Source organism: Anolis sagrei, chromosome X (genome assembly GCF_037176765.1).
Source record: "Anolis sagrei isolate rAnoSag1 chromosome X, rAnoSag1.mat, whole genome shotgun sequence".
In the NCBI taxonomy this organism is placed as follows: Eukaryota; Metazoa; Chordata; class Lepidosauria; order Squamata; family Dactyloidae; genus Anolis; species Anolis sagrei.
In genome coordinates, this window is record NC_090034.1 from 67,717,188 (window position 1) to 67,741,828 (window position 24,641).

Genomic DNA, 24,641 nt, shown 5'->3' on the forward strand with positions numbered 1-24,641 from the left:
AACATCCAAAGTGACAGTTTAGGACACTTCGTTGTCAGCATCTTTAGGGGGATGATGGGATTAGATGCTATCCTCTAGGCTGAATCCCTGTAGTGTTAAAGTCTTAAATCAACAGCTCCAGAAAATCCAAAGTGCTGGAAAGAGATGTCACTTCAGTTCCCAAAACAGATAAATCAGAAAGACCGTGAAGTTCCAATTTAAAATTTCTAGCTACTCTTCCCTCAAACCTCAGGATTGCTGAAATGAATACTTATGGTCTGTGGTTTTCATCGCTTCACATGCTGAAGATGGCATCCTTTACAATTGCAGTCAGCAAATAAAATTGTGGTACCAGCAGGTGTTGTTTTCATTAATATAGTAGATCCTGCCAAGCACTGTCCTACTACTCTGATAGAGCAGCCCATGCAGTGATTGCCAGAGGATGAAAAGACAAATCGAAACGGATGCTAACTAATTGGAATGATTATATGTATGACCAAGTGCTGTTAGACATTACGGGAATTATGACCAAGCAAACACCAAGAGTGGACAAAGAAAAGATCATTACGAATAGATGGAAGGTCTACTTCAACTGGGTGAAAAATGGAGGAGCCAACGATCACATCAAAGAAAAAACACAATGACTCTACCAGTGGCTGGATCTGCAAGATTTGCTAGAAATACACTGTGGTTGAAGAGGGAGGGAGGGAGGGAGGGAGGGAGGGAGGGAGGGGAAAAAATGATAGTGGAACTACACTCCAAAATGTATGCAATTTAACACCACTTTAATTGCACTGGCTCAATCCTATGGAAGCCTGGCATTTGTAGTCTGTTGAGGCATCAACACTATGGCAGAGAAGGCTAAATATCTTGTAAAACTACAAATCCCAGGATTTCATAGCATCGAGCCTTTGCAATTGAAGTTGTGTCAAACTGCATTCATTCTACAATCTACGTCCATGTTTTGTGAAGTTTTCAATGGTCCTACATGGCCATGCTTAGGTTACTAAATGCACTACTCACTTGCTACTATTTTTGCAATCTTACCCACACCCAGACCTCCATGAACACAGAGAAACAGATTTTCTAGTAACCATGCTTTGCTTGTGCTGTAAGTTACTAGCTATGCCAATGAGGAGACAAATCAGGAACTGCTAGGTGGAAAGGCATGATGGATTGCTCCAATCAACCTATTGACTTGCCTTGCCCTCTCAACAGCTGGCTAGCTGTATATTAGGGTTCTGTTTCCTCTTTGCTGAACAGTCCTGCCCCCAATCCATCAGCACTGTTTTACTAAAAGACAGTAATTGCTGAACTTTCAACTTTAAGAGAAGATTTTCCTGGCGACACTCAGCAAGGATGCCATCTCTGTCTGGCACAGAACCTTTGAGTTCAAAAGGTTTTAAAAAGAGGTTAGAGTGGGCTTTCTGTGGTTGGTGGGTTGTCTCCTAAGACCATGAACATTATCACAATATCGTCTAGCTACCTTTCTATTTATCCATCTTTACAGAATCATACACGGTACAGCGCGGAGCAGAAAAAAGAGAAGCAGGATGGACTGAAGCCCCATCTACACTGCCATATAATTCATTTTCAGAATTAACTGGATTATCTTTAAGCACTCCAGAGTGTTACAGGGTTACAGCCTGTGCTAGATGGGGTTACACTTCCTGTGAAGGTGCAGGTTAGCAGCTTGGGAGTTCTCATGGAGTCATAGTTGAGCCTGAAACTCCAGGTTTCGGCAGTGGCCAGGGGAGCTTTTGCACAACTAAAACTTGTGTGCCAGTTGCACCCATACCTTGGGAAGTCAGACTTGGCCACAGTGTTCCATGCTCTGGTTGCATCCTGTATAGGTTACTGCAATGCACTCTACGTGGGGTTGTCTTTGAAGCTTCAATTGGTCCAACGGGTGGCAGCCAGGTTGCTCACTGGAACTGAGTATAGGGAGAATACAACCCCTTGTTATGTCAGCTCCACTGGTTGCCACTGGTTGCCAGTCTGCTACCGAGCACAATTCAAAGCACAATTCAAAGCCCTGAATGGTTCTGGACCATTTTACCTGTCCAAAAGTTTCTTCCCCTATGAACAATCTCAGAGATTAAGATCTTCTGGGGAAGCCCTGCTCTTGGCCCACCTTCTTCGCAAGCATGACTATTGGGAACGAGAGACAGGGCCTTCTCAGCGGTGGCCCCTCAGTTGTAGAACTCCTTCCTTAGAGATATTAGATCAGCCCCCTCCCTTCTAGCCTTCAGAAGAAGAGTAAAAATCTGGCTCTGGGACCAAGCCTTCAGAGAAGCACTGCAATAATATAATATATTTGGAACTAGCCATCCCCTGCCACGTGTTGGTGTCGCCCAGTCTGTGTATATGTGTTTTGTGTGTGTATATATAAGTATATGTGTGTATAGGTAAAGGTAAAGGTTTTCCCCTGACATTAAGTCCAGTCGTGTCTGACTCTGGGGTGTGGTGCTCCATTTCTAAGTGGAAGAGCTGGCATTGTCCATAGACACCTCCAAGGTCATGTGCCTGGCATGACTGCATGGAGCACCATTATATGTGTGCATATATTTGTGTATATGGGTATATATGTGTGCTTATGTATATATGTGGTTTTGCGCATGCATGCCGTGGCCCTGTCTGTGTATATGTGTTTTGTGTGTGTGTATATGTGTATATATGTTGTTTTGCTCATGTGTTGTAATGCAATTTTTTGGCTTTTTAAGTCTCTTCTGCTGTGTTTTTCAGTGCTTTTATGAGTGATGATCACTCGTTGGCCCGATAGGTGTCTTGTGTCCAAATTTGGTGGCAATTCGCCCAGTGGTTTTTGAGTTATGATAATCCCACAAACGAACATTATATTTTTATTTATATAGATATGTGCAGTGACTTCAGAACGACCTCAGACTAAGATTATTGGATGGTGTGATTTTAATATTGAGTGTAATTTTTAGATTTTCAATATGTATTAATTTTAATTCAATGGATTTTAAGCTTAATGTTGTATGCGTTTAAGACATTGAATAATTGCCATAGGTAAAGCCGCCTTGAGTCCCCTTGGGGTAGAGAAAGGTGGGGTATAAATAGAGTAAATAAATAAATAAAATAAATTATCTGGCAGTGTCAACGAATATAATCCAGTGCAGTTCAATCTGCATTATATGAGTCTATACTGACCATTATAATGCAGTTCAAACTGCTTTATATGGAGGTTTAGATGGGGTCTTCAAGCAGCCTTGAATTTGCAAGCGGAGCAAGGCTGTTGATGACCATGGTGGTCTTTCATTCATCAGTCATCATTAATTGAAGCCAACTTGACAGCCAATAATAGGAAACACCAGCTACGCATCTAATTACCCATCTTGCTGAAAAACCATGAGAATTGTTGTTTCTAGACACCTTCAGGAATCCAAATATATGTTTAGAATGTGAACTTGAAAACTTCCTTGAAGATCTGAACTTAGTAAATATAGGGCTTGGGGATGATGCTTTTTTACATTCCATGTATTAACTAAGCTGACATCAGCAAACATACCATGAACCAGCGTTGAGGAAACAATGGTTCTCCATATGCTGTTGAACCCAACTTCCTGAATGCCCTCCCCAGGGTGGTCTATGGAGAGCTATGATAAGTCAGTTCAACAACAGTTTCAAGGTCAAATGCTTTCTGCATAGAAAATTATGTTTGCTGCAAACAAAAACGTCACTTGCAAATTTTGTGCACGAAATGCCTTGAACTGTAAATAGTCCTTCAAAAACAAGTTTTCGAACACTTTTCTTCAGCAAGACATCAATTGCGAAAATTACTTGTTGCTTTCTTTGAGAAGAAAATTAGCAAGGGACGGCACCTCTGGGTCATTTCTGCAAGGATAATTTGCTGCTGCAGAACATGAAAAACCATAGAGCACAATGTTTTTGGCACGCTAAGTTGCCGTAACTAAACCAGTAATGTTTGTGGGGCTGAATGGAGAGAAAAGTGGAAGCAGAAGCTGTGTAATGGTTGTGAGGAAAGTCAGGGATTGTAGAAATTGGTTGTTTTTATTTGTCGTGTCAGGGCAACCAGTCAGTTATATTACATTTCTAACAGAACAAAGCAAACAAACATACAAAAGACACAGAGTTTGCAAGCTTGGCAGTTGATTAAATGTCCTTTGACCAGTATCTGGCCACTTGGAGTGCCTCTGGTGTTGCTGCAAGAAGGTCCTCCATGGTGCATGTGGCTGGGCTCAGGTTGCATTGCAGCAGGTGGTCAGTGGTTTGCTCCTCTCCACACTCACATGTCGTGGATTCCACTATGTAGCCCCATTTCTTGAGGTTGGCTCTGCATCTCGTGGCCAGAGCGCAGTCTGTTCAGCGCCTTCCAAGTTGCCCAGTTTTCTGTGTGCCCAGGGAAGAGTCTCTCATTGGGTATCAGCCATTGGTTGAGGTTCTGGGTTTGAGCCTGCCACTTTTGGACTCTCTTGCTAAGGTATTCCAGCGAGTGTCTCTGTAGATCTTAGAAAACTATTTCTAGATTTAAGTTGTTGACGTGCTGGCTGATACCCAAACAGGGGATCCCCAACCCATTTAAAACACAGACATGTGCCTTTCACCTTAAGAACAGACAAGCATCCCGAGCTCTGAGGATTACCTGGGAAGGAATACCACTGGAGCATTGCAGCACACCCAAATACCTGGGAGTCACTCTGGACTGTGCTCTGACTTACAAGAAACACTGCCTGAACATCAAGCAAAAAGTGGGTACTAGAAACAATATCATATGAAAGCCGACTGGCACAACCTGGGGATCACAGCCAGACACAGTGAAGACATCTGCCCTTGCGCTATGCTACTCTGCTGCTGAGTACGCATGCCCAGTGTGGAACACATCTCACCACACTAAAACAGTGGATGTGGCTCTTAATGAGACATGCCGCATTATCACGGGGTATCTGCGCCCTACACCACTGGAGAAATTACACTGCTTGGCCGGTATTGCACCACCTGACATCCGCCGGGAAATAGAAGCCAATAGTGAAAGGACCAAGGCAGAGACATCTCCAGCTCATCCCCTGTTTGGGTATCAGCCAATTGGCTGTTGAGAGCTTATAGCCAGAATTTATTTATTTATTTACGCCATTTTTATCCTGCCCATTTCAGCCCGAAGGCAACTCAGGGCAGCGTACAGACCGGCATAATTAGATGCCAAATTTGGACAGCATACACCTAACAACCCAATGTATTTCCTTTACTCAAAAAAAATGATTTTGTCATTTGGGAGTGGTAGTTGCTGGGATTTATAGTTAACTTACAATCAAAGAGCATTCTGAACCCCACCAAGGATGGAATTGAACCAAATGTGGCACACAGGACTCCCATGACCAGCAGAAAACTCCAGAAGGGTTTGGTGGGCATTTACCTTGAGTTTGGGAGTTGTAGTTCACCTATATCCAGAGAGCACTGTGGACTTAAACAATGATGGATCTGGATCACACTTGTCATGAATACTCCATATGCCCAAATATGAACACAGATGGAGTTTGGAGGAAATAGACCTTGACATTTGGGAGTTGTAGTTACTGGGATTTATAGTTCACCAATAATCAAAGAGCATTCTGAACCCCATGAACAACAGAATTGGAGCAAACATCCCACACAGAACCCCCATGACCAACAGAAAATACTTAAGCCCATCCAGTCCAACTCCCTTCACCAGGGCAAGAAAATATAATCAAAGCCCTCCTAACAAAGAGCCATCCAGCCATAGATATAGATAGATATATATGATTCACACACACACACACACACAGATATAGTATCCTAGATTTGAAAGGGACCCCTAAAGAAGGAGAATGATATGTTGCATATTCCAGAGAAGGCAAACCAGACAATCTCCACATCAACACTAACGTAGAAACAACAAGTAATACTGTTTACCCACAAGCATAAAGGAATTACATATATTAGAAACCAACACTTTCTCATTATTTTCCAGATCATCAGACTGGGCTACAGCAACCCGTGGCAAGGGACGGCTAGTCTATATAAATAAAAATGTTTGTTTGTGGGATTACCACAACTCAAAAACCACTGGACGAATTGACACCAAATTTGGACACATGACACCTATGAGTGACCATCACTCATATAAACACTGAAAAACACAGAAGAGACTTAAAAAGCTAAAAAAAAAAAATTACATTGCAACACATGCACTAGGGCTGGGCGGTTTCGTTTCGTAATTTCGTAATTCGTTAAAAAATTGTTATTTTTTTTATAACGAAGCGATAACGAACCATTCAGGAGCAACTAAAAAACGAAACAAATTTTTAAATTCGTTTCGTAATTGTTTCGAATTCGTTTTGTATTTGTTTTGTTATCGTTTTGAAATCGTTTCATTATTATTTCCGCATGTCTGGAGCAAGTTTTATAGTTGTTGTTTGTTTAATCAGTGAAATTTTTTTATAAATATCACACCAACAGTCAACAACAGAGGGAGAGGGAAGCTTCAGAAGTTCCCCCTGTCCCATTTGGAGGTTTTTTAGCGTATTTCGCGGTCGCGTCCGCCATTAACAAATCGATTCGTAATTGTTTCGTAATTGTTTTGTATTGTTTTGTAATTTTACGAAATTTCGTAAATATCGAACTTTTTAAAAGAAAAATTTCGGAATTCTTTTAAAAAACGAAACGCAAAAAACCCCTAAAAATGAATCGATTTTAGAAACAAATTTTTCCATGGTTGCCCAGCCCTAACATGCACAAAACCACATATATACACAAACACACTTATATACACATATACACAAACATACACACACTCATATACACATATACACACACACACAACACATATACACTGACTGAGCCACAGCAACGCGTGGCAGGGGATGGCTAGTGACCCATAAAAATGTGGATCTACGGGTAGAGCTTTTCCATAAGGTTATAGCCACTGACTTTTCTGATCTCCTAATAGGTGCAAACCACCATTCCATCCATGGGCTTCCAAGCTAACTGAGAGAGAAAACTGGAGTAGCAGACCCCTCTGAGCCACTGAGCATTGCTTATTGAAAAAGGCAAAAGAGATAAAAGGACATGATCAATGTGGAAAACAATCAACTTCCTTAGGAGAGCAACAAATCTAGAGCTAGCTGTGCAAGGATATGATGCTAATTTCTAGAAGGGGATGACTATTCTCTGGGGCAATGCTTCCTCTAATGCGCTGCAGGTGGTGGTGCATAATTGATACTCCCTGCTGTCACCAAAAGAGACTGCTCTTAACTGCCGAACAAAATGCTAATGCTCACAAAATGTGGATGCAAACGTCAAGAGAGTAGCAGTCAAGAGACCCAAGTCTCCTCTTTTTCTATCTTTGCGAGTCTCCTGATCACAAGTGGGAAAAGCAAACGTTTCTCAAACTTCATTTATCCCCAACTGGCACCCTCTGGAGGTTTCAGACTACAAAACCCATCATCCCCATACAGCATTGCCTTCTGGAAGACACCAATATTGGGAGGAGACTCCGGAAAGTTTGAACCTTTCCTATCCTCACAGTTACGACTAGCTATAGATTCAGCTAAAGCCGATTTACTACTTTCACACATCAATATTAACTGACTTTTGTAAAGTTCTGAAAGATCTTTATCACCTTATGTGACCCTTTGAACATTTAGCAAGGGTCATGATTTTCATCTCTCTGGACTGAATTACATTACATTCCCATTTCTACTAGGGCTGGGCAACCACGGAAAAATTTTGTTTCTAAACTCGATTCGTTTTTTGGGGGTTTTTGCGTTTCGATATTTAAAAGAATTCCGAAATTTTTCTTTAAAAAAGTTCGATATTTACGAAATTTCGTAAAATTACGAAACAATACGAAACGAATACGAAACGAATACGAAATGAATACGAAACGAATACGAAACGAATACGAAACGAATACGAAACGAATACAAAACGAATACAAAACAAATACGAATCGATTCGTTAATGGCAGACGCGACCGTGCAATACGCTAAAAAACCTCCATATGGGACAGGGGGAACTATTGAAGCTTCCCTCTCCCTCTGTTGTTGACTGTTGGTGTGATATTTATAATTTTTTTTCACTGATTAAACAAACAACAGTTATAAAACTTGCCCCAGACATGCGGAAATAATAACAAAACGATTTCGAAACAATTTCGAAACGAATACGAAACGAATACGAAGCAATTACGAAGCGAATTGAAAAATTCATTTCGTTTTTTAGATGCTCCTGAATGGTTTGTTATCGCTTCGTAACCAAAAAAAATAACAAATTTTTAATGAATTACGAAATTACGAAACGAAACCGCCCAGCCCTAATTTCTACATATACGAGGGTTATCTGGAAAATAAGGTTACAAGATTTTTTTAAAAAATACACAGAATGAATAAAATTTAATAAAACGTACATAGATTGCAGCATAGGTATTACATTATTTTTCTACATGATCACCATTCAGTTCAATACATTTTGTCACCTGTATGATGCCTGTGTCATAGAAGTTTCCCTCTGCCTTTTTCAGCCAGTTCGTCACTTTGATTTTCACCCTGTTGTCTTCCTAAAAGTGTTTTCCATCCAGGTGTTAATTTAGTAAACCGATGATAGTCACTGGGTGTGAGATTGCGGCTGTGAGAGGGGTGGCTTAAAACAGTGGTCCTCAAACTTTTTAAACAGGGGGCCAGATTACTGTCCCTCAGACATTTGGAGGGCCGGACCATCATGCAAGCTGGGCAAGGGAAACCGCACAGCAGATTTTGTGGGGTTTTCGGCCATGTATTCTGGGATATAGAGATGTATGAGGGGACCTGGGTGACCTTCCACACAGCTGTATAACCCAGAATATCAAGGCAGAAAATCCCACAATATCTGCTTTGAACTGGAATATATGGCGGTGTGGACTCAGATAACCCAGTTCAAAGCAGATATTGTGGGGTTTTCTGCCATGTATTCTGGGATATAGAGATGTGTATGAGGGGACCTGGGTGACACAGCTGTATAACCTAGAATATCAAGGCAGAAAATCCCACAATATCTGCTTTGAACTGGAATATATGGCAGTGTGGACTCGGAAAACCCAGTTCAAAGTAGATATTGTGGGATTTTCTGCCTTGATTTTCTAGGGGTCCTTCCACATAGCCATATAACCCAGAATATCAAGGCAGAAAATCCCACAATATTGGCTTTGAACTGGAATATATGGCAGTGTGGACTCAGAAAACCCAGTTCAAAGCCGATATTGTGGGATTTTCTGCCTTAATTTTCTGGGAGCCCTTCCACATAGTCATATAACCCAGAATACCAAGGCAGAAAATCCCACAATATCTGCTTTGAACTGGGTTATCTGAGTCCACACTGCCATATAATCCAGTTCAATGTGGATTTTATACAGATGTGTGCAAGGGGCTTGGGTTATCTGCTTACACACAGCTGAATAAAATCCCACATCACTTTCTTTGAACTGGAATTATTTGGACTAAGATAATCCAGTTCAGTGCTGATATTATGAATTATCTGCCTAGATATGGCTGTGTGGATGGGCCTATTGTGAAGTCCCTTCACTTTTTATTCCTGGTTTTAACGGAAACACCAGTTAATGCATTTTGATCCTGAACCTTTTAATCTGACATTTGCACATCCAAGGCCCTTCCACACAGCCCAATATCCCAGAATAGAAAGGCAGAAAATCCCACAATATCTTAGTTTGAGGACCCCTGGCTTAAAACATCCCAACCAAATGAAGTCAACAACTCGTGATGCATGAGTGGTGTGCGGACACGCATTGTCATGAAGGAGACAGGCTCCCGCTGTTAGCAACTCATGACATTTGTTTTGGATGGCTCTATAAAGTTTCTTCATGGTCTCACAATATATTCCGTACCCATTTTGTCACAAATGTTCTTGACATTACATCCTCTCCATAAACTGAAATGATTTTACGATGAATCGCAGTGGCATTCATGCACTTACAGTGCAAACTTCGCACTTGGAAGGAAACGGAATGAGGACGTTCATCTCTGAACTTCACCCAAATGCCAGTTGATGAGCTACTGACGACTGGCACTGCTCATTTGCTTCAGCTGTCTTCCCACTACATGGCAGTGATATCAACTTCCCCCAAGAAAATTCTCCATGAGAGCCACATGCCTTGTAACCTTATTTTCCAGATAGCCCTTGTATGATTCATACCTGAGCATTCACTATCACTCTGTACTTCACCCAAGCCTAAAAACTGATTGTTTCATATTCTGGTTTATATCCAGAAAAGCTCATGTGAATTTTTTTTTTAAAAAAAATCTTAAAGGTGCTTCTATATTTCTTTTCCTCTCCTCCCATTCTCTTTTTATTCCAGAGCAACTAATAACTCATTATCTCAAGGTTATGGAGCCCCCGGTGGCACAGTGGGTTAAACCCCTGTGCCAGCAGGATTGAAGACCGACAGGTCGCAGGTTCGAATCCAGGGAGAGTGTGGATGAGCTCCCTCTATCAGCTCCAGCTCTTCATGCGGGAACATGAGAGAAGCCTCCTACAAGGATGATAAAACATCAAAAACATCTAGGTGTCCCCTGGGCAACGTCCTTGCAGACAGCCAATTCTCTCACACCAGAAGCGACTTGCAGTTTCTCAAGTCGATCCTGACAAACAAACAAAAATCTCAAGCTTAATTTTTTTCCACAGAGCAACAGGCGAGGTAAATGTGTGAGGTGCTTTCTAAGGCCAAAATCCCTGAGAAATTATCAGGGAAGATAATGTGTTAAATTCAAATATTAGTTCCAGCTGAAGAAAATGGATTAAATTAACCAAGTTTATAAAAATATGGGTTTATTATTTGTTGTTTGATTCCATCAGGGAGGGGCCCTTCCACACAGCCATATAACCAAGAATATCAAGGCAGAAAATCCCACAATATCTGCTTTGAATCTGGGTCCACACTGCCATATATTCCAGTTCAAAGCAGATAACATGGGATTTTTTTTCAGCTCTGTGGAATGGGGCTGAGTCAACTCTCATTGGAACCAACAATTGGATGTTGGCGATGACAAATTTGGCAAGAATGATCGAATTTCTCCATAAGGGATTAACATAAAGACCATTGTATTGGCCACTAAATTCAGAATGGTTTGGGGAATTCCTGAGATTGGAGGGTATCTGAGGAACATTCAGGAAAAACGGAATATGCTTGAATAAGGTAGGAAAATATTTCCACGAGCACCAGGAAAATCAAATTCAAGACCAAATAAAATTTGGATGAGGTTGATGACAAATCAATAAAAGCTGATGTCATCAATCACCCAAAGAGACCATAGAAAAACATCCATGTCTACCAAAACAGCCAATAAGACAGGCAATAAGGGTCTTTGGATCATAATAAAAGTTTGTTGTTGTTGACAGACATTTAGTAGGGTTTTTTTTTACCATGATGCCACCAGTGAGCAGCACTCTATTATATTCTATTACTACCATTGGACAGGACATATTTCACATTTGGAAACAGCCTACATTCTGAAGATAAGAGTATCTCCAAAGGAGAAGTTCCATTTCAACAAGGTCGAGAAGGAAGGGTGAAGCAACCAATAATTTGGGACTTTAAAGTCAGAATCCCAACATCTTAAACTCAATTTGGGCTGTCTTCTGGGAGCCACATCCAACATCCCATCGTTCCAATACAGGTTGAAAACACCATATGCAAAATGCTTGGGACCAAAACTGTTTTAGATTCTCTCCCCCCCCCCCCACCAGATTTTGGAATATTTGCATATACATTATGAGGTATCTTGAAGGTGGGACCTAAGTCTAGACATGAATGTTGTACATCAGAGGAGGAATACCTCTGACATTAAACACCCCACCAGCTCAGTAAAATGAGCAAGCAGTTTATTGAACAATGTAAGTAGGCAAAGCAGTAAAATTAGCAAAGCCAGTAAAGTTCCAAAACAAAGGTTAGTCCATGAGCTTCAAGGCAAAAGAAGATCCATAGGTATAAAAATCCATGAAACAGGCACAAAAATCCATGAAACGGGGCAGTATGAAAAATTCAATACACAAATCAGGAGCTTGGCAAAGACTTGATACATGAAACTAAGAACGTTTGAAAGCAAGACCGTCATGAAATTCCAATGTTGATCCAACTGAGGCAACTCTTTCCTATGAATCAATATAAGGCTTTTCCAGATCCCAAAACCGAAAGGAAAGCATTTCTCTTGACCTTACCACCAAATAAAGGTTTCTTATATTTCTTTTCCTGTAAACAAACAGATCTTCTTTGTGCCTCAGCACTCTGTCTCTGTAACACAAAAGCCTTGCCTTCTGCCTGCACTCTCATTAACTTGACTCTCATCTGGCCAAAGTGGTCCATGTCTTAGTCACCTCTAGACTGGATTACTGCAATGCACTCTATGTGGGGCTGCCCTTGAAAACAGCCCAGAAATTTCAGATGATCCAACGGGTGGCAGCCAGGTTGTTAACTGGGGCTCCTTACAGGGAGCGGTCAACCCTCCTGTTCAAGGAGCTCCACTGGCTGCCATTCATCTACCGGACCCAATTCAAGGTGCAGGTTCTTACCTACAAAGCCCTGAATGGTTTGGGACCCGCCTACCTGCGTGGCCGCATCTCTGTATATGAACCCACACAATCTCTTCGATCATCTGGAGAGGCCCTGCTCTCAATCCCACCAGCCTCGCAGGCACGATTGGTGGGGCCGAGAGAGAGGGCCTTTTCAGTGGTGGCCCCTCGACTCTGGAACTCTCTCCCTAAAGATGTCAGACAGGCCCCAACTCTGGCAGTCTTTAAGAGGAGCTTGAAGACGTGGTTGTTCCAGTGTGCCTTCCCAGAATAATGATCCCATAGCACTTTGTCCTCCAAGCACTTTATACTTTTAGGTCTGCTCATATGCCCTTCTACAAACGCCACTATCACCTTTTCGTCCTTGTCCCAGCATTATTCCCCATTTTAACTTTACATTTGGCCTTCCCACTGTTTTTAATTGTGTGTTGTCTTACTGCTAATGTTGTATATTTTATTGTCTATGTTTTTTATTTAATTGCTTGTACTGTTGTTGTTGTTATGATTGCTTGTACTGTTGTATTTGGGCTCGGCCTCATGTAAGCCGCACGGGGAGATGGTAGCGGGGTATAAATAAAGTGTTATTATTATATTATTATTATTAATTTCTGCACCTGAAAAATCATCTTCAGACAGTTCCTCTGAGAAAGACTGTGCAGGGCCTCTCCAAGAATGTGACCTTGTGAATCTTCCTGAGACAGCTCGAGCTTCCTGTCTCAGCTTAACTCAGGCCCAGGCAAACCCTCATCCCCACTGCCAACAGACCCAGACCCATCATCAGGAATATCATCCCCATTTCCATCATTAACATCAGACACAATCACAGGCTGACATACAACACTGAAATTCATTGATGTTTCATATATGCCTTATACACATAGTCTGAAAGCCATTTTATACACATTCCTTTTAACAGTTTTGTGCAAGAAACAAAGTTTAATGAACTCTCAGAAAGTAAAGGTGCTGCTTTTTCATCCACCCATGTGGACAATTCAGACTTCCAGATACGGGAAACGCAATCTGCACCATTAATATTCATGGTACACCGTTGAGTGAGCAATAAAGTATGAATTTATACATGCAAAAGAAGGACAGCTTTCAGAGATGTCTGAGTATACCCTGGATTGCTGTCAGACCTGCCATTCTTGAAGAATAGATCTTCAAAGTGAAACTCCTGCCTGAAATTGAAACTGTGATTTAGAACTCATCAACAGGTTTGATTCTGTCTGTTTAGCCTTAAATAGAAACAATGGTTTTCTGTTCCATAAGACAAAGAAACTGATTTTGCAATAACCAGTGAAGCAAAACTTTTTGTAATCCAGCCTTCTTGGGTTTTGAGAAAAAAAGGTTACCTACTAAGCGCATCTACACTGCAGGATGAATGCTGCTTAACACCACTTTAAGTGCCGTGGCTCAGTGTATACAATGCTGGGAATTGTTGTTTGGTGACGCAGCCGCAGAGAAGGCTAAAGACCTTGCAAACTACAACTTCCATGATTCCATACCACTTGAACTGAGCCATGGCAGGTCAACTGTTTCAAACTGCATCAATTCTACATTGTAGATGGACCCAGAGTTATTTACTGGAGTTTGGTGTGCTCCTAAAGTCAGGGCCGTAGCTAGAAAATTTTTTAGGGAGGGGTTGAAAATTTCGGAGGGGGGGGGGTTGAAACCTGCCTCCTAGCTCATGCTGAAGCAAAGAGCACAGCAGGGAGAAGAGTAGCCTTCAATAGCCTGCAGCTCCGTCCCGTCAACCACCTCCACCAAGTCTGGCTTCCTTAATGAGAGCATTCAACACCCCCCCCCCCCCCCCAACCTGGTTGCTTCGCTACATCGGCTCTTGCTGCAAGTAATGACAGTGTGAATAAATTGTCAATATTTGCAGTTCCGGAGGGACTCATTTTTTTGCGTCTCATAGACTTAGCATGGGGATTTGGTTAACCAGTTAAAATTCATGAGTAAACCAGGTTTTTTTTTAACCTGAAAAATTTCAGGGGGTGGGGGGTTAAACAGGACATACACTTTGTGCCCAGTGGGAAGCCAGGGTGCCTTGATAGAGAGGCCCTAAGGATTTTCCTCTGGAAGAGTCTTTAGAGGCTTGAAAGGTTTAACAAAGTCCTTTATTATTGAACAAATTAAACAAATACTTCTTCAATCTTCAATGACAATCATACAAATGGCTGGTGGCTTTATCTTGTCCACAAGGGACAGGCAACTGGCTTTGAGAACTGTTTCTTTTCTTTTGAAAGGAAAACCCTTTTTTAACCTCTCCCAGGCAATCTACTATCTAGGCTTTGCTGATGTGGGTCCTACTACCGGTTCCATACTACGTCTTGGGTCCCGAGTAGACCTACCAGTCAAGGCTTTGTAGATTCTCCAGCTGGAGTTCTTTGGGTCTGCAAAACTGTTTCCCCCGAATGCTGTAAGGCTGAGAGGCTGTGTGTTCCCAGCCAGAGTTTTAGGTCTATTTCTCCCCGGAAGCTGTTTCCCCCGAAGATGTAGGAAATGAAGCTTTTCTGCAGGCGGAGCTGGTCCACGTCATGTAGCTAAATTTCCTTCTGTAAGACTTAACTAAAAATGGCTCCCTCTCCTCCCAGGGCCCTGAGGAACGGGGCGGAACCAAAACTTAACAATGATTGATGGGTCATTGGCCCTATAATTGCAAACCAAGGGAAATCACCTTTGCAGAATGCCTGAAACCTTGGAATGCATGCAGACATTTAATAGAAAGAAAATGAAGTTGGAGCTCCTGGTACAGCCGTACCAGCACACAAAACTTGTGGACTGTTTATTGTGGCGTAATGTAAAAATAAACCATGTGCAGTTTATTTTTAAACTACATGTGGTTTGATCGGCTCACACGCTACCTTGCCAGAGAAAGAAAACATGCCATGCATATGAACAATAAAGAACAAGTAGTTCTTCATAGTTCAAAACAACATATGTACAATGAGGTCAGTTGCATCAACTCCCATAATATCCTTTATGAGATATTTAAAATGGTCTTTCTTTGTCCATGTGGATAAACTCCTTCAGCAGCTCAATGAAGCAAGAGCACACTCCAAACTCTGTCTCTCTCTGCTTCACTCTAAGAACCTGCATAGCTGGAGCCTAAACAAAAATGTAACAGTATCCAAAAGTCCCAGGCTCACCCTGCTCCCTGGGCATAGCTTGGCCAATCAGCTTCATGCATCTTATTTTACAATTGACACACACATACACATTCACTGATTCCTTACATGCTCCAACATTTATTTCCTGCTCTCATTTTACATGGAGATCAAAGGAAAACAGAAGGGGAAAACTCATAGGGCTCCACTCCAGATGAAATTATGAACAGAACAATAGACCTTATGTTTTACATCGACTGCACCAATCCATCATTAGATGTACAGTATTTCATGCTATTTCACACATACACAAGAAAATAGCATTTGTCATCTGCTTCTCATAAAATGGCTTTCCAGGCAAATGTCAACTGCTAGCTATGTGAAGAATGGAAAATTGCAGAAAGGATGACACCTATTTGCAAATATTGCTTCTTTTGACACTTTGTCTTTTTAATAAAATAAATTAAAAGGTGTCATTTAAACACAAATAACATGCTAAAACAGCATATGTTTGTGGGGAAAGCCTCCTCAAAGCAAGGAAGGATGTGAAAATCTGTCAGTCTCCCTTCAGATTCTCAAGATCTTTTTCATCCTAATTGCTTCACTGGAACTTCTGTATAATTTTGTGTTCAATTCCTTATGCACGACCAGGGCGCAGTGCTTGTAGTTTTGCAAGGTCTTTTGCCTTCTCTGCAATGAGGGATGGTGTCTCGCCCAACTACAATTCCCATGGTTCCACAGCTTTGAGCCATAGAGGTTAAAATGGTGTCAAACTGGATTAATTCTACAGTGTAGATGCACCTTGAGTCTCTGGAGCCACAGAAAACAAGCTCGCTCCCGCCTGTTAAGGATGGCATATTTGCAGCCTGGACCACAGATTGGGCAGGAGGATAAAATACCAAGAACAAGCCACGAGAGTAAAGATGAAGATCCACCCAGAGGAAAAGTGTTCCTGCCATACATCAAGGGAACCACTGACCGCATAGGGAAGCTGATGAGGAAACACAACATACAAACAATCTACAAACCCACCAAGAAAATCCAACAAATGCTCCGTTCAGCAAAGGACAAGAGGGATCCTCTCACCTCTGCAGGAGTCTACCGTATACCATGCAGCTGTGGACAAGTCTACATAGGGACCACCAAACGCAGCGCCCAGACACGCATCAAGGAACATGAAAGGCACTGCAGACTACTTCAACCAGAGAAGTCAGCCATAGCAGAGCACCTGATGAACCAGCCTGGACACAGCATATTATTTGAGAACACAGAAATGCTGGACCACACCAACAACCACCATGTCAGACTACACAGAGAAGCCATTGAAATCCACAAGCATGTGGACAATTTCAACAGAAAGGAAGAGACCATGAAAATGAACAAAATCTGGCTACCAGTATTAAACAAACTCTAAAATTACAACAGCAAAACAACAGAGAGGAAACAACCAGGCACAGATTAACACCTCCCAGCAACAGATTTTCCCAGGCTCAGGCAGGCCTTCAAATGCTAATGAAGGTGATCAGTTGAAACATGCACACCTAGCTGCAGCAGGGAAGAGGTCCTTGCCCCACCCCAGCCATTCCACAGATATATAAACCCATTGTCCTAATTCCAACAGAGCTCACTACCTCTGAGGATGCTTGCCATAGATGCAGGTGAAACGTCAGGAGAAATGCCTCTAGAACATGGCTCTATAGCCCGAAAAAACCCACAACAACCTAGTGATTCCAGCCATGAAAGCCTTCTACAATACATAAAATACATGGTTTCCATAGATTGTCCCTTTCAACTTTGCATTTTGAGATGGCCATGTTTCTTGGTGCAGGAAAAAACAAGAGAAGGAATCTTTCTTTCCGCCAGAATAACGTAGGCCAACCCAGCAAAGCAGCACAAAGAGGGGTCTACAGTGCATGCATAATTCAAGATCAAGCTGCACTGCGAAATGATTAATGACTCTCCAGGTTTCCAGGGCTCGGAATCTGCTGGGTCAAAGGGTACCCACCTCCAAAGCTTTAGCACCATCACACTGCAATGAAGGAATTAAATAGGAAGCTGCCTTGAATGAATTTCCCATCTAGCATTTTCCACCCAAGCTAGACAAAGCTCTCCAAAAGTTGAGAAGGAGATGTTTCCTGTCACCTACTACCTGATCCTCTTAAATGTGAGACAGCAGAAATTGACTAGAGAACTACAGAAGGCAGGAGGATTGCCTATAGTGGGGCAAAAGTAGCATCAATGAAGATTGTACAATTAGATTGTATACTTATTTATATGAAGTATTTATTAGGGCTGGGTAACAACGGAAAAAATTGTTTCTAAACTCATTTCGTTTTTAGGTGGTCCTTGTGTTTGGTATTTTGTAATAATTCCGAAATTTTCCCTTTTAAAAATTTCAAAATTTCCAAAATTTCGTAAATTTCGAATTGATTCGTTAATGGCGGACGCAATTGCGCAATACGCTAAAAAAACCTCCAAATGGGACAGGGGGAACTTCTGAAGCTTCCCTCTCCCTCTGTTGTTGACTGTTGGTGTGATAATGTATTTTTTTATCACTGATAAAACAAACAACTATCAAAATTGCACTGGACATACGGAAATAATAACGAAACGATTTCGAAACGATTTCGAACCAATTACGAACCAATTACGAAACAATTACGAAATAAATTGAAAAATTTGTTTCGATTTTTAGTTGCTCCTGCATGGCTCAATATCGCATCGTAAGCTAATTTAAATACGAATCAATAACGAATTACGAAATTACAAACGAAACCGCCCAGCCCTAGTATTTATGTCTTGCTCTTCCAAAAGCTGACACCAGGGGTTACGATCAATGGAGTCCACTGCTGTCTCTAGATTGAGGAATTCAGGAGTACAGTCACCCCTCCACATTCAGGTATTCATGGAATTGATTTAAAATATTTTCTCTAGGAATCTCCCAGTTGCCCAGTGTGACACTACGATCAACTCCCACTGGTTCAGATGGAGGTCCTAGAGATTTCCAGAGGGAACATTTCTCTAGAAATCAGAAATTAAAATGAATGAAATTGATGTTGAGACACTACCTTACTATCTAACATTACTATCTAACATTAGCATCCATTAATGTATGGCATGAGGGAATGCAAGTATTTCAGATTGATGTTGCTGTCACCACTGAGAAGCAATAAAAGGTAAAGGTTTCCCCTGATGTAAACTCTAGTAGTATCTGACTGGGGGGGGGGGGGGGGGTGCTCATCTCCATTTCTAAGCTGAAGAGTCAGCGTTGTCCATAGACACCTCCAAGGTCATGTGGCTGGCATGACTGCATGGAGCACCGTTACCTTCCCGTCAGAGCAGTACCTAGTGAGCTACTCACATTTGTGATGAAATTAAAATCATGCTTTGTTCACGTTTGACTCTGTCTTACCAGATAAAAGATATGCCACACAGATGATCAATAAAGAACAAGAGGTTACTCTTTGTAATGCAGAACAACATATGTACATTCATTTGAACAGTTGCACTGGCTTACACAATGTCCCTGTTAGAGAGATTCAAAATGGTCCTTTCTGTGTCCATATGAGAGACCTTCTTCCAGCAGCTCAAAATCAAATGAATCTGTGTTTATCTCAGCAAACTCCTGCACAGCTAGCAGTCTGAATATGCAACTGTTGCCAAAAGTCTGAGGCTCAATGGCTGATTGGCCCAACCAATCAGCCATTACCGTTCAAGCAGGGATCTTTGAGATGGTAGAACAGAAGCTCTCCGAATCTCTAGGTGCTCTTACTGCCTATTACAGGGAAAACCAGCTGATCCCTAACCCATCTAAAACACAGACATGTGCCTTTCACCTTAAGAACAGACAAGCATCCCGAGCTCTGAGGATTACCTGGGAAGGAATACCGCTGAAGCATTGCAGCACACCCAAATACCTGGGAGTCACTCTGGACCGTGCTCTGACCTACAAGAAGCACTGCCTGAATATCAAGCAAAAAGCGGGTGCTAGAAACAATATCATACAAAAGCTGACTGGCACAACCCGGGGATCACAACCAGACACAGTGAAGACATCTGCCCTTGCGCTATGTTACTCTGCTGCTGAGTATGCATGCCCAGTGTGGAACACATCTCACCACACTAAAACAGTGGATGTGGCTCTTAATGAGACATGCCGCATTATCACGGGGTGTCTGCGCCCTACACCACTGGAGAAATTACACTGCTTAGCCAGTATTGCACCACCTGACATCTGCCAGGAAGTAGCAGCCAATAGTGAAAGGACCAAGGCAGAGACATCACCAGCTCATCCCCTGTTTAGGTATCAGCCAGCACGTCAACGACTTAAATCTAGAAATAGTTTTCTAAGATCTACAGAGACACTCGCTGGAACACCTCAGCAAGCGAGAGTCCAAAAGTGGCAGGCTCAAACCCAGAACCTCAACCAATGGCTGATACCAAATGAGAGACTCCCCCCTGGGCACACAGAAGACTGGGCGACTTGGAAGGCGCTGAACAGACTGCGCTCTGGCACCACGAGATGCAGAGCCAATCTTAAGAAATGGGGCCACAAAGTGGAATCCACGACATGCGAGTGTGGAGAAGAGCAAACTATAGCCACCTGCTGCAATGCAACCTGAGCCCTGCTACATGCACAATGGAGGACCTTCTTGCAGCAACACCAGAGGCACTCCAAGTGGCCAGATACTGGTCAAAGGACATTTAATCAACTGCCAAGCTTGCAAACTCTGTGTCTTTTGTATGTTTGTTTGTTTGTTTGTTCTGTTAAAAATGTAATACAACTGTTCAGTTGCCTGACACGATAAATAAATACATAATAATAATAATAACAACAATAACAATAATAACAACTTTATTCGAATCAAGGAACATGAAAGGCACTGCAGACTACTCCAACCAGAGAAATCAACCATAGCAGAGCACCTGATGAACCAACCTGGACACAGCATTTTATTTGAGAACACAAAAATGCTGGACCACTCTCACAACCACCATGTCAGACTACACAGAGAAGCCATTGAAATCCACAAACATGTGGACAATTTCAACAGAAAGGAAGAAACCATGAAAATGAACAAAATCTGGCTACCAGTATTAAAAAATTCTAAAATTGCAACAGCAAAAACAGCAGAGAGAAAAACAGGCAGGGACATCTAATCACCTTTCAAGAAGAGTTTGCTCCAGGCACAGTCAGCCCATTGTATGCTAATCAAGGTGGTCAGTTGAAAGATTCACACCTAGCCCAACTTACAAAAGCCCTTTGTCTCACCCTGGTCATTCCACAGATATATAAACCCCTTTTTTCCCAGTTCCAGCAGACCTCACCTCTGAGGATGCTTGCCATAGATGCAGACGAAACGTCAGGAGAAATGCCTCTAGAACATGGCCATATAGCCCGAAAAAACCCACAAGAACTGAACTTTATTCTTATATCCCACCACCATCTTCCCAAAGGGACTCGGGGTGGCTTACATGAGGTCCAAGCTCAGCAAAAACAAAAATAAAATATAGCACAAATAAAATACGTTGCGTTTCAAAAATTAAAACAATAAAACCAAACAAGAGACATCATAAAACCAACAATAACCATCAACCAGTAGCTGAGAACAGTGGGTGTGTTAGATCTAGGAGGGCGGGGTAAGGGTTCGTGCAATACAGCTATAAGGGCAGCGGGTGGTGTGGGGTGGGAGATCCAACTAGTCCAGCGAGCAGTAGCCAGGTTGCTCACTGGAGCGGCGCTCAGGAAGCACACAACCCCCCTGTTGCATCAGCTTCACAGGCTGCCAATTTGTTACTGAGCACAATTCAAAGGGCTGGCTTTAGCCTATAAAGCCCTAAATGGTTCTGGCCCAGGATACCTATCCAAACGTATCACCCCCTACGAACCAGCACGGAGACTAAGATCATCTGGGGAGGACCTGCTCTTGGTCCCACTGACCTCACAAGTGCGGCTGGCGGGGACGAGAGACAAGGCCTTCTCAGTGGTGCCCCCTCGGTTGTGGAACAACCCCCCCTTAGTGACATCGGAGCAGCCCCCTCCCTTATTAGCCTTTAGGAAAAGACAAAACCTGGCTCTGGGAGCAGGCTTTTGGAAACCAGGACAATGCAGTATTCTGAATTGAAACCTTGTGCAATTTGACCTTGGAATGGACTCAGACCATGAACTTTGGATGACGTGTTTTGTTTTTAACATCAAATCTGTTTTAACTTTATTTAATATGTTGCAATTTTAAAAAATGTTTAGGTAATTGTGGCAGAGGTACAATGTAAGTGCCACTGCAAGCCACCTTGTGTCCCCCTGTATGGGGTAAAGAAGGAGCGGGGTATAAGTATGGCAAATAAATAAATAAACAAATAATAAAGTGCTACAAGGCCAGACAATAAGTTAGGGTTAGGGGGGCCTAGTAAATAGATGAACCGATTAATCAAAGGCAGGTTGAAACATCCAAGGTTTTAGGTCTTTACAGAAGGTGAACAGGGTGGGCGCTAATCTAATCTCCCTAACAAGAGAGTTCCAGAGCCAGGGGGCCATCACCAAGAAGACCATCTTCCTCATCTCCACCAAGACCCAAATCGTTTAGGGCTTTGTAGGTGATAACTTGCACCTTGAATTGGGACCAGAAACTTATTGGCAGCCTGTGGAGCTGTTTTAATAAGGGGGGGGGGGGGGGTTGTAAACAATCCAATCTGGAAGTAACTAAGGCGTGGGCCACCATGGCCAAGTCTGACTTCTCGAGGTACGGTCACAGCTGGCACACGATCTTTAACTGAGCAAAGGCTCCTCCCGGCCACCACCAACACCTGAGCATCAAGTGTCAGTGCTGAATCCAGGAGGACGTCCAGACTGTAGAACTGTGTCCTCAGGGGGAGTGTAACCCCGTTGAGCACAGGTTGCCACACAACTGACCAGGAGGGCCTCTGTCTCAGGCATGTAGCCAGGGGGGGGGGGGGGCTCAGGGGGCTTCAGCCCCCCTCCCGAAATTCTCATGGTGGTTCGCGAAAAGGCCTTACTGGTGCATTATTTAAACTGTTATGTTTATTCATATCATGATCTGATCACCATACTCAATATATCCCATATGCATGGGGGTATTGGGGTAATGATACAAAAGGTTTGCTAGGCTAGACCCTCTTTCACTCAGACTCAGCCCCCCCCCCCGAAACTCAGCCCCCCCGAAACCACCCCCTGAAAAAAATTCAGCCCCCCCCCCCCCCCCGAAACGAAATCCTGGCTACGGGCCTGCTCTGTCTTGTCTGGATTAAGCTTCAGCTTGTTAGCCCTTATCCAGTCCGTCACGGTAGCCAAGCACTGGTCGAGGATCTGGAGGGCTTCCTTGGAATTTGGTGGAAAGGAGTAGTAGAATTGAGTGTCATCTGTGTAGAGATGGCACCGAACTCCAAACACAGTGCTGGCTAATGAGTGCCATACAATTTCAATTTATTTATCGTGTCACGAGCAAACCAAACAGTTGTACTGTATTTTAAAACACACATGCACAAAGTTTGCAAACTTGGCATTCTATTAAAAGTCTTTTGACCAGAAGCTGGCCACTTGGAGTGCCTCTGGTGTTGCTATAAGAAGGTCTTCCATTGCGCATTTGGCAGGGCTCAGGTTGCATTGTAGTAGGTGGTCTGTGGTTTGTTCTGCTCCACACTCCCATGGGGACATGAGAGAAGCCTCCCCGCAGGATTGCAAGACATCCGGGTGTCCCCTGGGCAACGTCTTCGTAGGTGGCTGATTCTCTCACTCCAGAAGTGACCAGAAGCGACTTGCAGCATGCAACCGAACAATTTCAATAAAAATGGTATTTCCCCTTCCCCTCTAAGTGCCAGAAAGATGCATGAAAATTAGAACATACCTTTGACTCAGTTCAACATGCAACATTGGTTTTGCTAGTGTAGTTCCTTCTCTCTTTACTTTCGCAGAGGGGGAAAAATGCATTAAAATAAAACAAATCCTCAATCCAGTGCTGAGCCCCGAGATGAAATGATTATTTCTTACAGCTGAGTTGAAAAATAAGGTTTCTTGGTGGAAGCACCAACTCAGCATGAAGTTCCGCTAAGGAGTTAAGATGGATGATGCTAACTTAAGCGATGAAAAATGGAGGAGGTGGAACAATTGGCGCCTCTCCGCTACCAATTCAGCTACATCAGCCCTACTCTTATATTCAGGACACTGGTAAGAGAAGTGGGTAGGAACTGATAAGCACAAGATAAAAACCCAGCCAGCCACATAGATCATAGTTGTGTGACTCTGTGCAGGGAAAAAGTACTAAGAATTATGCGTCACCACCTTTGCTCGATTTTAATGCAAGATCTATGCAGCGCTGCAAGATTGCAAATCGATTGCCTGAACCGAGTGTCAATAAAAGGGATCAATATAAGATACTTGATTGAAGGACATCGAGGATGAACAGTGGGAGGGCTGGGATTCCTCCGATTGTTGTAGGTAATGGATATAAAATGTTTTACTCTTCAGTGAATTGACTGATTGGCTAGTCCCATGAGGGAGAAGGAAAGCTGCGGCAACAAAGAAGCTTTTTCTATGGGTCCTTAAAAAAAATGGAAACTGTCTCCATGGCATCTTATGCAGACTGCACTTGTATGCAATAACTGCTTGGAAATGTAGGTAAAAGTGTGCTAAATCAAGGACATGAAAAATGCTCACTCTAAATTTTGTTCCATTTCTTTGAAGGCCAACTTCATTCGAGTCTCAATCTTGGTTTGCATCAGGTTAACATTCATGCCTTTTTGTGTATGCTTTGATCAGACACCTGTTGGTGAATTATGCATGTGTGTAAGATTTCTTTGAGATGGTAGGCATGTAGCTTCTGGTGCCACATCCAAAACCTTGCGCTTTGCTACTCTGTTGCTAAGTATGCATGCCCAGTGTGGAACACATCTCACCACATTAAAACTGTGGATGTGGTTTTTCATGAGACATGCCACATTATCACAGGATATCTACGCCCTACACCACTGGAGAAATTA

The 24,641-nt window shown here is 42.6% G+C and overlaps 1 protein-coding gene across 5 annotated transcripts in view; it reads right to left on the reverse strand.

Moving 5' to 3' along the window:
* Window positions 1-24,641, reverse strand: part of CSMD2 (CUB and Sushi multiple domains 2) — a 984,984-nt gene that overhangs the window by 636,880 nt on the left and 323,463 nt on the right. The window lies entirely within an intron of this gene.